This window comes from Ovis canadensis, chromosome 4, assembly GCF_042477335.2.
Source record: "Ovis canadensis isolate MfBH-ARS-UI-01 breed Bighorn chromosome 4, ARS-UI_OviCan_v2, whole genome shotgun sequence".
In the NCBI taxonomy this organism is placed as follows: Eukaryota; Metazoa; Chordata; class Mammalia; order Artiodactyla; family Bovidae; genus Ovis; species Ovis canadensis.
Window position 1 is genome coordinate 37,111,595 of NC_091248.1, and position 16,308 is coordinate 37,127,902.

Here is a 16,308-nt window from a genome sequence, read left to right on the forward strand (position 1 = left end):
TCCAAACTAGGCTTCAACAGTACATGAACTGAGAACTTCCAGATGTTCAAGCTGGATTTTAAAAAGGCAGAGGAACCAGAGATCAAATTGCCAACATTTGTTGGATCATCGAAAAAGAAAGAGAATTCCAGAAAAAAAAAATCTACTTCTGCTTTATTGACTATGCCAAAGCCTTTGACTCTGTAGATCACAATAAACTGGAAAATTCTTCAAGAGATGGGAATACCAGACCACTTTACCTGCCTCCTGAAAAATCTGTATGTAGGTCAAGAAGCAAGTCAGAACCAGACATGGAACAAAGGACTGGTTTCAGCTGGGAAAGGAGTCTGTCAAGGCTATATTTTGTCACCCTGCTTATTTAACCTATATGCAGAGTACATCATCTAAAATGCTGGGCTGGATGAAGCACAAGCTAGAATCAACATTTCTGGGAGAAATATCAATAACTTCAGATATGCAGATGACATCACTCTTATGGCAGAAAGTGAAGAGGACCTAAAGCGCTTCTTGATAAAAGTGAAAGAGGAGAACGAAAGAGTTGGCCTAAAACTCAACATTTAAAAACCTAAGATCATGGCACCTAGTCTCATCACTTCATGGCAAATAGGTGGGAAAACCATGGAAACAGTGACAGACTGTGTTTTCTTTGGCTCCAAAAATCACTGCAGATGGTGACTGCAGCCATGAAATGAAAAGATGCTTGCTCCTTGGAAGAAAAGCTATGACATAGACAGCATATTAAAAAGCAGAGACATTACTATGCCTACAAAGGTCCATCTAGTCAAAGCTATGGTTTTTCCAGTAGCCATGTATGGATGTGAGAGTTGGACCATAAAGAAGGATGAGCATTGAAGAACTGACACTCCTGAACTGTGGTGTTGGAGAATAGAAAAGACTCTTGAGAGTCCCCTGGACTTCAAGAGATCAAACAAGTCAATCCTAAAGTAAATCAACCCTGAATATTCATTGGAAGAACAGATGCCGAAGCTGAAGCTTCAATACTTGGGCCACCTGATGCAAAGAGCCGACTCATTAGAAAAGACCCTGATGATGGGAATGATTGAAGGCAGGAGGAGCAGGTGACGACAGAGAACAAGATGGTTGGATGGCATCACTAACTCAATGGACATGAGTTTGAGCAAGCTCAGGGAGATGGTGAAGGATAGGGAAGCCTGGTGTGCTGCAGTCCATGGGGTCACAGAGTTGGACACAACTGACCAACTGAAGAACAACAACAACCATAGAAAAGGTAAATTCAGTTAATCCAAACAGGTATTTCCTAGTAAATCAGCAGTAAAAAATTTTCTACAATGCAGGAGATGTGGATTCAGTCCCTGGGTTGAGAAGATCCAGGAAATGGCACCCCACTCCAGTAGTCTAGCCTGGGAAATCCCATGGACAGAGGAGCCTCGAGGGCTATAGTCCGTGGGGTTGCAAAAGAGTTAAGACACGACTTAGTGACTATACAGCAACAATTCCTAGTAAAAAACTTAAGTCAAAGCTGTATCTGATTTGACATATAGTTCTTCAAACTAATATTTGAGGAAAATATTAGTTGATTAACTACATACTATATCTATGTATAAATGATGATTAACTTTCCGATGCTTGTTGAAGTATCATAGGCATATTGCCTAAGAAAGTTAGAATGCTTTGTGTTAGGTCTTAATGTTTTTTTTTTTTTCTTTTAACTTGTCAAAAGGAGATAGAGGCATATAAAGCAATGATTATATTACAGTAAAGAGAGATTTTGTTCTGTCAGCAATAGAACATCTTCCAAGGGAGATAGATGAATGCCCACTCCCAAAGCCTAACTTTGTAACTGCGTGTTCTGTTAGTTTCCTCTCATTCATTTTGCATTCATGTTAGGCTTGCATCTGTTTATGTACTTGTCTATTATTCATCTACAGGATAACTGCTCAGCAGTCGTTACTTCCTTTCATATCTTTTCTGCATCTTTTGTTTCCATGGGTTGTTTTGGCAATAAAACCAAGAAAAGGGTACAAAGCTTATAAAAAAGTGCAGTTGGAACATCATGTTTTTACAGCTCTAGGAATGTTATTGCTGATTTCAAAAAGTTTAAAAAAATGTTAAAGTGCATTCAGCAAAGTTTAAAGCTCATAGGTATGATAAATTCGAAAATCAGAGAGCATGGAATTTAAAAAGTGCTTTCGGAAAGAGTTCACTTTGATCTTTACATGGCAGACTGCTTTGTGCAATTTTCTGTAGACTGTACGTTTTCATACCAAAGTCTCAAGCAACGCAGTCACAGTAATTTCTTACATTTGTATAGCACTTCATCATTTCATCATGTGTTTGCTCATCCATTACGTACTCTGAACTTTCCAGGTAGATGATTAGTATCTTCATAGTAACTCAAAAAAAAAAAAAAAAAAAAAGAAGAAGAAGAATTTGTTAAATTATCTTCTAGGTCAAAAGGTCAATGAATCTCTGAGCTTAGACTAGAATTTACATTTACCAGACATCCATCCAGCCTCATGTAAACCAGGAAAAACTCCACAGTATAGTTGCCCCAGGCTTCTTGCGAACCAATGAGAGTAAAACATAATTTGGAACTCAGTTTATGTAAGCATAGTTCTACGTGTGATTTTAAATTAGTATTGTGTTCTCAAATTCAGAAAGACTGCTGCTGCTGCTGCTGCTGCTAAGTCGCTTCAGTCTCGTCCGACTCTGTGACCCCAAAGATGGCAGCCCACCAGGTTCCTGCGTCCCTGGGATTCTCCAGGCAAGAACACTGGAGTGGGTTGCCATTTCCTTCTCCAATGCATGAAAGTGAAAAGTGAAAGTGAAGTCGCTCAGTCTTGTCCGACTCAGTGATCCCATGGACTATAGCCTACCAGGCTTTTCCGTCTGTGGGATTTTCCAGGCAAGAGTACTGTAGTAGGTTACCATTGCCTTCTCCGGAAATAAGACTCTATTGGTAATTAAAGCCCATTACCCCTGAACATGCGCTTCCCTGGTGATTCAGATGGTAAAGAATCTGCCTACAATACTGAAGACTTGGGTTTGATCCCTGGGAAGACCCCCTGGAGGAGGGCATGGCAACCCACTACAGTATTCTTGCCTGGAGAATCCCCATGGACAGAGGGGCCTGGTGGCTTACAGTCCACGAGGTAGCAGAGTCGAAGATGACTGAGCAAATAAGTGCAAGCACCCCTGAACACAAAATTTTTATGTTTTATTTCTGAGGGATGATTATGGATTCTCTGAAGCCTTTTTATTCTCCCCAGAATAAAAACTTCAACTCTGTATGATTAATTTGGTCTCCTTAAGCTACATTGTTTCATAAGAATCTGATTTAACATGGTAAATTGGGCCCAAACATAATGCTAGGTTATATTCAGAAAAAATAAAATAAAATAAAATTGAAGGTCCATAAAGCCTATTCAGATAATCAAAAGCAAGACATCTGTATAAACTCATGAATTCAGAACACACTTACACTTCTTTCTTTGTGAAAGTTGCATATGTTTACATGAGATGATCTGTAGATTATTAGGACTAATTGCTCTTTTCCCTATTCAGATACATATTAATCTGTTCAATAAGCCTTCACAGCTATGCTGCTGCTACTGCTAAGTCTGCTAAGTAGCTTCAGTCGTGTCCGACTCTGTGCGACCCCACAGACAGAGGCCCACCAGGCTCCCCCGTCCCTGGGATTCTCCAGGCAAGAACACTGGAGTGGGGTGCCATTTCCTTCTCCAATGCATGAAAGTGAAAAGTGAAAGTGAAGTCGCTCAGTCCTGTGTGACTCTTAGCGACCCCATGGACTGCAGCCCACCAAGCTCCTCTGTCCATGGGATTTTCCAGGCAAGAACATAAATAACTATAAAAGGCAACTGCAGTGTTATTCTTTCATATATAAAGCCCATTAACCATGACAATATTACATTCCTTAAATCTTGATAGGCACAATAAAAGAAACAATGAAAATCATGATAAAGTCCTTGTATACAATACTATCAATACTTAGGCTTGGTTGAGTTAAAAATATTGAAAATGTCACACAGAATTGGTTCTGACTAGGGTGAGAATTTTATCTGAATAATGCAAAATACTCTATGGTGTGGGATGCCGAAAAGTTTTCTCAGATTTACAACAGTACTGTGAAAGTGAAAGTCACTCAGTCCTGTTCAACTCCTTGCGACCCCTTGGACTGCAGCCCGCCAGGCTCCTCTGTCAATGGAATTTTCCAGGCAAGAATACTGGCGTGGGTTGCCATTTTCTCTGGGGATCTTCCTGACTGAGGGATCGATCCCCAGTCTCCTGCATGGCAGGCAGATTTTTTACCCTTTGAGCCACCAGAGATTCTTTCAATGAAAGCCAAAGACTTCTACTGGAGCCTATTAAGATAGGCTGCTGCTGCTGCTAAGTCACTTCCGTTGTGTCCGACTCTGTGCGACCCCAGAGACGGCAGCCCACCAGGCTCCCCTGTCCCTGGGATTCTCCAGGCAAGAACACTGGAGTGGGTTGCCATTTCCTTCTCCAATGCATGAAAGTGAAAAGTGAAGGTGAAGTCGCTCAGTCCTGTCCAACCCTTAGAGACCCCATGGACGGCAGCCCACCAGGCTCCTCGTCCATGGGAGTTTCCAGGCAAGAGCACTAGAGTGGGTTGCCATAACCTTCTCCGTTAAGATAGGGTAGGATTTCCAAAAGAACACTGAGTGGGGTCACTGGTGATGAGACCATGCCTCTAGCTGTCCTGATTGTTATGAGACTGACATTTAGTTGGTACAAGGGATTAATATGAGATGAGAGCTTAAAGATAAACCTATAGAGATAGATGTATTTAACCTTATTACAATTTATTGACCCTATAGGAACACATTTAATGTTGATGAGAAATATATTAATAATTTTAAAACAATGTAATCGCCTTACTGGCCATGATACACAAATTGTTTTTAAAACATTAATGGAAAGGAAAAGGGGAGGAAGAGAAGAAGACAGCACAGTAGAGGTCCACATATCTTCTGTGTCCCCCTTACCAATTATGCGTTGCTAATATGCTGCCATTATCCAGAAAAATACTTTTATGCTTAAGAGATTTCATTATTAACTCCCTCTGTTAAATGATTTCAACCTTCTACATCCCAGGGCGGCAACAGAATAACAAGGTGATCCTCCAAAGCCAAGGTTCTGCTTAAAAGAATTTTTCTTTGGTGACTAGCAGTACTTGTGAAAAATCATAGCATTTTAACAAGCCATTTGTATTGCATCCAAAATAACCAAGAAGTGTCAACGTTTAAATAGCTGTGTAATTATTTAAAAAGTTCTTATCTTTGGAGAAGTTAAGCTATCATTAAGTGATAGGTGGCAAAATGATTTTATTTTGGCCTGTGACATCCAGGATTCTCCTCAGAAACCTATGTCCGTGCTTCCTTATTATTATCAGCACGGTCACTGTAGCACAAGATGCCTTATAAGAAAAAATAAACCACTTCCCTCTTTCAATCCCCTCAACCAGAAATGTCATAAAGTGCCCCTTATCTTTTGTTCCCTCCCCAAAAGAAAGATCTTTGAAGAAAGGGCTTAGCTTCTGCCATTTGGGACTCCTATTTACTTTTATCAAAAAATAAAGAGAAAGCAAGTGGCGAGAAGCTGCATTTGCTCTGACATCCTGCTCTTCCTTGTTGTTTTCCAGTTGCTCAGTAATTAACTCTTGATAAGCTAAGACATCTTCAGTAAATGGTTACTATTTATAAAGATGAATAGAGGTGCTATGCTATTAAAAAAATTAAAAAACTAATAAGCCTAAGGAGTCCCTGGAAATTTTTAAAGTACCTCTTACTGAATTTGAGGGGCTTCCCTCATAGCTCAGTTGGTAAAGAATTTGCCTGCAATGCAGGAGACCCCGATTTGATTCCTGGGTCAGGAAGATCTGCTGGAGAAGGGATAGGCTACCCACTCCAGTATTCTGGTCTAGAGAATTTCATGGACTGTATAGTCCATGGGGTCACAAAGAGTCAGACAGGACTGAGTGACCTTCACTTTCACTTTCTTTCTTTCATTGAATTTGTAGAATCTGAGTTAATCATTTCACAAACCATTTGGGGAAGTTCTCTTCAAGTCTCTTTCAAGTAACTATGACCACAGATGTTCTTAGAGTCTATGTGACCTTTATCCTCCTTTTTGCCTCTTGATAAATAAATGCCTACCAGTCGTTAGAAACTCAAACACCACCAAGAAATGGTCCAGAAGTGACTTAATTGCTAACTGACTTAGATTTAGTCAGATCATTAATTAAATGTATGGAGCTTTCTTCTAAGCTCATTCCACAGGCATATAATTAAAGTAAATGGTCATTATTATTATTGCTATAAACTATAACATTAATAATTCCTATGCATACTGTATATCAGATAAAAACTCAAACTATAAAGACAATTAGCAATCTTGAGTATTCATTAGAAGGACTGATACTGAAGCTCCAATACTCTGGCCACCATATGCAAAGCACGGACTCATGGGAAAAGGCCCTCATGCTAGGAAAGACTATGGCAAGGGGAGAAGAGGGCATCAGAGGATGAGATGGTTAGATAGCATCACTGACTCAATTGACATGAGTTTGACCAAACTCTGGGAGATAGTGAAGGATAGGGAAGCCTGGCATGCTTCAGTCCATGGGTTGCAAAGAGTCAGACATGACTTAGCAAGTGAACAACAACAAAAGCCTGATTTTCTCTTAGTAGTTCAAATATCCACTTTCTCCTAGCTAAGATCTTTATCTTAGCATTTTCTTCCATGGTGATTCATAACTCTATAAAGGCTATCAAAATCCTGAGTAACTTTGATCACGTGAAGAGGAAAGTGAAGTCGCTTAGTTGTGTCTGACTCTTTGCGACCCTGTGGACTGTAGGCCACCAGGCTCCTGCATCCATGGGGTTTCTCAGGCAAAAATACTGGAGTGGGTTGCCATTTCCTTCTCCAGGGGATCTTCCTGACCCAGGGATCAAACCCGGGTCTCCCGCATTGCAGGCAGACACTTTAACCTCTGAGCCACCAGCGAAACCCATGTGAAGAAGAGTCCTACATAAATCTTAATATATTAAAATTACATATGTGAGTGTTATATCCCTAAACCCAACTCATACAACTTATGAAAAATGACATACAATATTCTATAACACTTATTATGCATGTCCTAAAATGACTTTTAAGCAGCTCATATGCATTTAACATGAAACAGTACAAATTAACAGGCTCTTAAAATTTTAACTGAATTAAAAATGTTCTGTTTTAGCTGATTGGCTTTTACCTGAAAGTGGGAAAGTAAAGTAAAATGAATGAATAATATTGATATGCCTGAACTCCAGGGAACTTACATATATCATGAGAATATTTACGCAGATATAAGAACAGAAAGAAGGCACGTGTGAGGGATATAGCATGTGAAGTCCTGGAGAAAATATTAAGAAAGAAGCAATTTTACAAATATTATAAAATGATTGTAATTTAGTGATTAAAATAAATATAAAGAAACTCCCTTGCAACATCTTATTTTTAGAAGTAACAGGTATCAACGAGCTAGCTGAGGTAATAGAACAAATTGTATTACATTACTGATCTGCAGTGATTTATATATTTCAACACATCAGTACAAAAGGCCAGCGTGAAACAAATCAACAGTCTCTGGTCCATATTTATTAGGCATATGATGCCTGGCAGACAAGAAAACCTACACTGATTTCATTTGATTCCACCAGTCCCTGACCTGCCTGCAGGCTGACATCATTTTCCTTCATAGAAACCATTTCTGGTGGTTACCAGATTTGATCTCATCTAGTGGAGAATGAATTCTCTTTGAATTACTGGAACGGGGTGTACCCAGGATGGATAAATCAGTCAAAGAGAAAGGCCTCATGGGGCAAAGAAGCAGTAGGGCACCTCTCCTTGCATTGTCCTGAAAATGACCTTAAGAGTGACTTTCTGCAAGGTAAGAGGTAATTCTGTCTCCACTTTGGTGCGGCTTATATCACTCACAGTGAAGGTCACAAATCCTGACAGCCTTCTGTGCTTGAGAATCAGATTACTGTTTGTCTGAGAAGGCGCGCAGAGCCACGCGGCCTGCTTCTCTTAGGAATCTAGGTCAGAATTCATCCAGTAACACCACCCAGGCCCTTCAAAGCAATATCTTACATTGTGGAAATACTTTGAGTGTATCCTGATGGTTGTTCATAAATTATATTACAACCTGAAGGAAGAAAAAAGTTATTCTGCTCTTCTTTTGACTCCGGCTTTTCATAAGGTACGTTATAAAATTTAATTGGTAACCTTGGAGAAAGGTCATAGTTCTTAAATTCAACTATACCCTTCATAACTTCCAAGTCAATAATAATAACTGAAGATGATGTTACTGCTTCTAAATTCTATAGAAGTCTCATAAATATAGAAGAACCACATCCAAATATATGAAGGCTTTGTGTGTGTGAGTGTGTGTGTGTCTGTGTGTGTGTGTGTGAAGCTTTCTGCGTGTTTCTGAGACACTGCAAGAATTCAGAATTTGGACTTCATGCAAATAGGAAGCAAACACATATTTCTTAATAAAGATGACAATATGAAAATTGGTAATTTGAAGATGATCTGATGGGAAAAGAATTACAGTAATAGAATAATCTTTCTTTGAAAATGTAGTTTGATGTTAAATGCAAATAAATGAGGAAGTCCATAAGCAAATGCATTAAGCCTATTTTTAGGCAATTTAGCTTTTCTTAGACTAAGAAAAGAGGAGATGGATAAGAAAAAGCTAAAATATAAAAGGGGAGAGACTTGGAGAGAAACTTGCACGTTGGTCCGAGGCTGTACAAAGGTTGCCAAAGCTGCACCCAATGCTTTCTAATGAGTGGGAGACAGAATCTGCACTGAAGAAAGTGTGTACTGTGACTGCAGCGTTTGGAAACCTATCGCTCCTATGGACAGAAATGGACTTTTAGTTCTATCAAGGGGCAGACAGGTCAAAGGAAGTGAATAAGTGATGAGCTGGTGATGACACACAAGCAATACATTTAAAAATTCCTAGAACTAGATGTAGATGAATGCTTTTTATTTGCTTCTAATATCAAGTAACTAACTCAGATGGAGAAGGCAATGGCACCCCGCTCCAGTACTCTTGCCTGGAAAATCCCATGGATGGAGGAGTCTGGTAGGCTGCAGTCTATGAGGTTGCTAAGAGTCGGACACAACTGAGCGACTTCACTTTCACTTTTTACTTTCATGCATTGGAGAAGGAAATGGCAACCCACTCCAGTGTTCTTGCTTGGAGAATCCCAGGGACAGAGAAGCCTGGTAGGAGGCAGTCTATGGGGTTGCATAGAGTCAGACACAACTGAAGTGACTTAGCAGCAGCAGCAGCAGCAACAACTAACTCAGATATCCTGATTTTTATCTTTAAAAGTCAAGGTCGTATGCTGAAATTACCAACATCTCATCCACTTAAGACATACTCAACATAGGGAAAGCACAATTTTAGCTCCTGATATGGCATTTCAGTTTCCAAAGCAAACAGATTCAGGAATCTCTTTTGAAGCATTAGCACACCAAAGCACACAGCTATTCAAATACTTCATGTAGACAAAAAAATATTCAAGTTGGATTATTTCTTTAGCATACTATATCTGATACATAAAATCTCCCCTCTTAATACTATTACTGTCCTCCCGATAAAACTGAGATGACAATTACCTTTGACTGTAGCCTCTTTCTGAAATTAGCCTATAATATTGTCAATGTTTCCTTTGGAATAACGCTTAGTTTAAGAGCTCGACACAACTACTGAGCGACTTTCACTTCACTTTATCCTTTTATTTCTACAGCCATGCCATAATCTGAACCTAAACTGAGAGTCACAATAACTGATTTCTAGCCCCATCTTTGGTATTTGATACTGGTCAAATCTTCTAACTTTACTTCTCATTTTAATAATAAACATGATCCAAGCCTTGAATAATGAGAATAATGAGAATAATGTTAAAAAGATAGAGAAGGAAGTAAGAATGAATTTATCCACCATCATTCTTTTTAATAATTTTCTCACAATTTATTTTTTCATAAAATCTTTGAGCAGTATCACTAAATGCCAACCACTCCATGGAGGAGGCAGAGATTGCTAAATGCAAATTCCTATTATTGATATTTTCCTTCTATATAAGATATTATGAGGGATTTTGTGGGAGTGTGGGAGGCAGAGATCCACCTTACAGGTGCTTATTACTAAATAAAGAGAATAAGGAGACTTCTAGCAAAATGAGAAAGACTGGGGAAGACATAAAGAGGAAATAGAACATGATCCAGGCCTTGAATAATGAGAATGATGTTAGAAAACTAGAGAAGGAAGTCAGAATGAATTTACCCACCACTGTTCTTTTTAACAATTTTCTCAAAATTCATTTTATCATAAAATCTTTGAGCAGTGTCACTAAGTGCCAACAACTAATTTTCCCGCAACTTTCATTATCTTTACTCTTTATACTTCATCTGTAGAGAGAGAGGTATAGGAAACAGTTTTTGAGTGGAGAGAGGAATGATAATCATGGAAATGTCATAGAGGAGTCTTCCCAAAATTTGAAACTAATCTATCAGATTCATTTATATGAGGGAAATACACACACACACAAACATTCACACACACTATGATAAACTTTGGTAATAATAAAAGAAAAGGCTATCTGGTAAAATAAATATCCTCCTGAAAACTTTGATGAAACCTCAAATTCTAATTACTCTTATTTAAGGATGTGGTCAGGTAAAGAAGATTGAAATTTGACTGCAGTTAAGTAAAAACAACAACAAAATGACATGTTTAATGATATCATGACCTTTGGGGAAAATATCTCACAAAACAAAAGAAGGAAGGTGAATGAGCCAAATAAGCATATGAAAAGAGGTATTCGAGAAGTTAGTGGGCTTCCCAGGCGTCTCAGTGGTAAAGTAATTGTGCCAACACAGGAGACTCAGGTTCGATCCCTGGGTTGGGAAGATTCCCTTGGAGAAGGAAATGGCAACCCACTCCAGTATTCTTGCCTGGAGAATCCCATGGACAGAAGAGCCTAGTGGGTTACAGTCCCTAGGGTTGCAAAGAGTCAGACACGACTGAGCAACTAAACCACAATAATGAAAATCTGTGCTAAGAATGGCATATAACTCACTGTACAGCTATGTAACAAGTTATAATTCTAAAGAATGCACTCTGTAGCTTTTGAAATAAAATTCTATGTTTTTGCTTTGGTCTTTTGCAGGGGAGGGTGCTAAACATGTATACTATCATGTGAATTGAATCGCCAGTCTATGTCTGACGCAGGATGCAGCATGCTTGGGGCTGGTGCATGGGGATGACCCAGAAAGATGTTATGGGGAGGGAGGTGGGAGGGGGGTTCATGTTTGGGAATGCATGTAAGAATTAAAGATTTTAAAATTTAAAAAATAAAAAACTAAAATTAAAAAAAAGAAAAAGAAAAAAAAAAGAAAAAAAAAAAGAACTAGGGGTAACAAGAAGTGAGGCACAGTGATAAGGCCTGTGAGTTTGGGTCTGTTCCCTTTCCTGGGTCCCGGCTGTCTGGCCCTGGCTATCAGCACTGGATTATCTAATGTCTCCTGAAAGGCCTGTATTACCTACTCTTAATAATTGATTATTAACCACTGAAATAGCTACCGCTCCCTATTTCTCTATCCTTAATGCTCTTATGTCTGAAATCTCTCTGGCAACCATTTTTTTTTTCCCACCTGCCAGATTAGAGTTTTGAATACAGTAACGAGGACAATTTTTTATAGACACCTTCAATAAAATCTTTTTATTCTTGGAAGTGAAAATTAAAAGGCCTCTCTGCTTCTTCTGTCCTCCTCTCAGAAGCATGTGTCTGCTCCACCATGGTGAGTGACTCCACCACACACCCTTGTTGGCCTCTCCCCCTCCACCCTGCCGTACTCCACAAGAGGACAGATCTGCTTGCCTCCATCAGTCATCTTCTGAAGTGAACACGTCTGTTTGGCTCGTCCTTGTGTGGAGAATGGTCCATTGTTCTCCAGAATATACTGTGTAGAGATGTGACTTTGGTTTAAGTACTAATGGTTATCTAGTATCAGTTATGACCAATTTAATAGGATCTGAAAAATGATTTTATGCTTAGATGCCAAAACATGGTTGCTAAATTCATGAGGGTTATGGGGAAATTTTTTTAAATTTATTTTTGGCTCTCCAATGTAAATATGAAACATTTTCCTAATAATAAGGCATTTAAACTCAATAACATTTGGTTTTCCTTTCATTTATGAAGAAGAGGAAGAAGAAAGAGATGAAGGAATAGAAGAAGAATGAGGAGAAAAATAACAAAAATAGCTACATTCCATATAGGCAAAAATCTGAAACACAGAGGGACTGAAAAACTTTTGGGAGGATATGACAAGTATCGAAATTTGAATTGAATGCAAGATGCTTGCCTTGTACTGCTATCACCTGAATTCCAGCATGGACTCTATGTTCTTTGTAAGAGTTCTTCTCTACACTCTTGTGCTTATCATATGTTTTACCAATCTTTCTCTTGCTCTCTCTCTCACACACACACAGAGTACTTCATATATTTCAATTATTTTAAGCTACTTCTTGATACTTAAAAATCTTTTCTAAATGTCCCAAACTGTGTTTGTTTCCCTGCTTTTCCTTGAGGGTAAACACAGTAGCACGTTATCAAGTTTACCCTAAAAGATAAGAAATAAAAACTAGAACCCAATTGAATTTCCCTGCTTTTTAAAATCTCATCTCAAACCGTTGCTTAATACTTCACATAGAATTCTTCCTTCTGTACATATTAAAAAATACTGATGATTTCCCAAGAGTGAACAATGCTCCTTAGCACTGAGAAGTGTAAACAATAGGATTTTTCTTTTCTTCTTGGCAGAGCAGTCAATGGAAACTGAAGGAAGTCCCACATCTGATCCATTAAATTAACTTCAAAAGAAAAATTCACAAATTTCTTTCAAGTAAAAATGATTACAGCAAGAAAAAGGGTTATAAAACAAAATACAGATGTGGAGGACAATGGGAGGATGTCTAAGTGGGTTGTCAAACCAATTAAATTTGCCTTCTCTTAAAGTTGTCCCCATTGTTGGAGTAAGAATTCTTGGAAATCAAAACAAACTTGAAAAGTCTTGTTGAAAGACAGATATAAATGTTGCAACAAAGATGAAAACATTCCCATATTAAGCCTTGGAAAAAATAAAATAATTTAATTAGAGGTGTTTTAATGATTAAAATATTTTAATATTAATCACCCTCCTATTGCTACTACACATAATGCAATCAGCAGAGTCAATATGGGTATACTCTTATAATGGCACAAACCAAGACACAGAATTCAATTAAAGACATTTCACTCTACTCGAAGTATGTCCCTTGGCCCCTAATTAAGTGGGGGGAAAAAAAACCCTATAAAAAGTATCTTGAAATATTTTCAGAGACCTGTAAACAGGAACCACAGCCAGAGGTTACTTGCAGACCTCTCTGCTGTTTCAAAGGTAAGAGTGGAGAAGAAAGCTAAAATGATGTCTTTTCCAAAGACTTTCACACAGAGAATATTACTATGAATACAAGCTTCCAGCCCCCAAACTCACCTCCCTCTCCTAATTCTCTCACTGTGGTTTGCGAAAAAGCTCCACTTCTTTATTGAATTATCCTCCCAGCTTTTTCTCCTCATCTTCTCTTCACAGCTTTTAGCAAAATTATTGAGCTTTATTTTCTACGCTTCCTCACCTGCCATTCACTCTTATGTAACTGCATTCAAGCTTTGATCATGTGCTCTGAACCCACTGAATCTGTACCAGAAAAGATCACTGAGGTCCTGCCAAGTGTTAGACATAATACACATATATTTCATTTCTTTTTCTCTTGAACTTTAGGGGGCTTGTGAACAACTCTTTCCAGAAATTCTCCTTTCAATCTCTTCATTCTAATGTCCTCTTACAATTCTCATTGTTTATTTACCATTCCTTTTAAAGCTCAGTACTTTTTTTCCCCATTATATTAACTCTTCCCTGGTGGCTCAGACACAAAGAATCTGCCTGCAGTGTGGGACACCTGGGCTCAATCCCTGGGTTGGTTCAATCCCTAGGTTCAGGAAGATTCCCTGGAGAAGGAAACGGCAATTGAGTCCGGTATTCTTGCCTGCAGAATTCCATGGACAGAGGAGCCTGGTGGGCAACAGTCCATGGGGTCACAAAGAGTCAGGTACAACTAAGCAACTAACTAGACTTTCGAAGAACCAGTCCTTTTATTTGCTTATCTATGGAGTTTTTGTTTTCTAGTAAATCAGTTTCTACTATTACCTTTTATATGCTTTTCCCCTTACATGATTTTTGCATTTATGCTATTTTCCTAACATTCTAAGTTAATTTATTAACTTATTAATTTTTAATGTTTCTTCATTCCTAGTACTTACATTATAGCTAGATATTTTTCCCTCTAAATATTGAGTTACCAAAGACAAAGTAAATAGCAGCATCATGAGAAACATAGAAGAAATGTGAGTAAAGAGTGAGCAAGGGCCAGGAGTAAGTACTTTTTCTGTGAGTCTTTTCTAATCAAATAATAAGTGTAACTCATATTGGGTCTAAGCTTTAAGTTATCTGAGCCTGCACTAATGAATTGCACCTTTAACAAAAACACAGATATGATACATATTTATTATCCTAGTAAACAGATGTCAATGTAAAACAATGGTATTCTTTATTTGGAAGTGTCCTGACTAGGAAAAATCAAATAAACCAAAGGACCATGATGAGAATAAATTGATGTACATAGCAGTACAAGGACTTCCTTGAGACTGTGAAAAGCCTTTATATTAACAAATCCTGCTTAACATTCACTGTTTTTAAAACCGATAAGGTTTTGTGTTAGATTTCACTTCCCTGATATCCTTAATTTTTGATGGGCACCCAGAATAAAATGCTGTGTTTGTGTTAGAGATAGGAAGACTTGAGCTTAGGGAAGGAACTTTGGATAAGAAGAGGAATACAGATTCATTTCTGTTGGTGTCTTAAGATTTTTTTTTCATAGTCAAGAATCAATAGACTTTCTGAATTAAATGCATTTTAGACTTGTAGCCCAGAGGAATAACTAAAGGTACATTTTCAAGACCAAAATATGCATTTTACAAACTGCTGAATTTAGAGTGAAATGCAACAGGACACTTTGTCTTATAGCTTCCTTGCATAATCCAAGAACATTTAATCAGTTCAAATTTGCCTGAATGGAAGAGAACAAAAATTGCTAGAGGGTGAAAGAGATGGGAGGGAACAACCCAGAGATGGCAACTGCAGCTGTAGCTCTCCAATGGCAACAAGTGTTATGGAAATACACATAAGCACAATCAAGTCTATGTACAGCAGAAACTTGGTCTTTGGTACAAAGAGGAACAGACTTTTCACAGTTGATTTAATTTGCCCATGTCACAAGATGGAATAATGACTCAATAAGGAATGAAAAAGGGATCTGGAGCTCTAGGGTAAGTGTGTTTCTTCAACTAGGGTCCACAAAAAAAAAAAAAAAAGTGATTAGCCCTAGGAAAATCTGTAGCTTTTAAATTATTATTGGAAGGCATTTATTTTAAAACCAGAAAATTCTGATTCTTAAAGCATGAATCAAATACTGCTCTAATTTATAATGCAGATGTCTTATGTATTTGAATATGAAATTTGTTCAACAGGTTTGAAGCAACTATTCAATAGCACAGCTTTTTTCCCCCTTGAACTCTACACCATTTCCTGTTAACATGATTTAAGAAATTCCTTGGACATCCATCTCTTTCCTACCTAGATTACAGATTCACTAATGGGCATTGATGGTCTCTGTCCTACCTAGTGAAAATTTTCATTGAAAGAAAAAAGTTAAAAGCAAACTCAGAAGTATACAACTATGCTCAATAAACTTTGACATAAAAGGGCTATTTCAAATATTTATTAACAAGAATTATTTTTTAAAACAATGCAACACTGGCAACATAACAAGGTTTGTTAACTTCAATGAGATTTTTTGTATTTGTTCAAAATACAGTAAATGTTCATCCAGTTAAGTGAACATATTTAAAATGTTGATTTTCATTGTATTTGCCTTACAACTATGCAGTATATGATACTGTCAATGGAAAGCTATGGGTTTCTCTTTTTAAATAAGCAATAGGTACTTCTGATGTCATTGAAACATTAATATCAAAGAAATTTTTAATTGCATTTCCTCCTATTCCTCTTTTCACCTTTGCTCGAATGTTAAATGGTGTCTCTTAATTTCACAAGAATTATATT

At 37.9% G+C, this 16,308-nt stretch overlaps 1 protein-coding gene and 1 long non-coding RNA gene across 7 annotated transcripts in view; one reads left to right on the forward strand and one right to left on the reverse strand.

The window, feature by feature from the left end:
• Positions 1 to 16,308, reverse strand: part of DGKB (diacylglycerol kinase beta) — an 877,599-nt gene that overhangs the window by 119,573 nt on the left and 741,718 nt on the right. The gene's annotated exons all lie outside the window — the stretch shown is intronic.
• Positions 8,102 to 12,349, forward strand: LOC138439177 (uncharacterized). The gene is made up of 2 exons (XR_011256591.1): positions 8,102 to 8,269; positions 11,864 to 12,349. It is a non-coding gene; the product is annotated as an uncharacterized lncRNA (long non-coding RNA).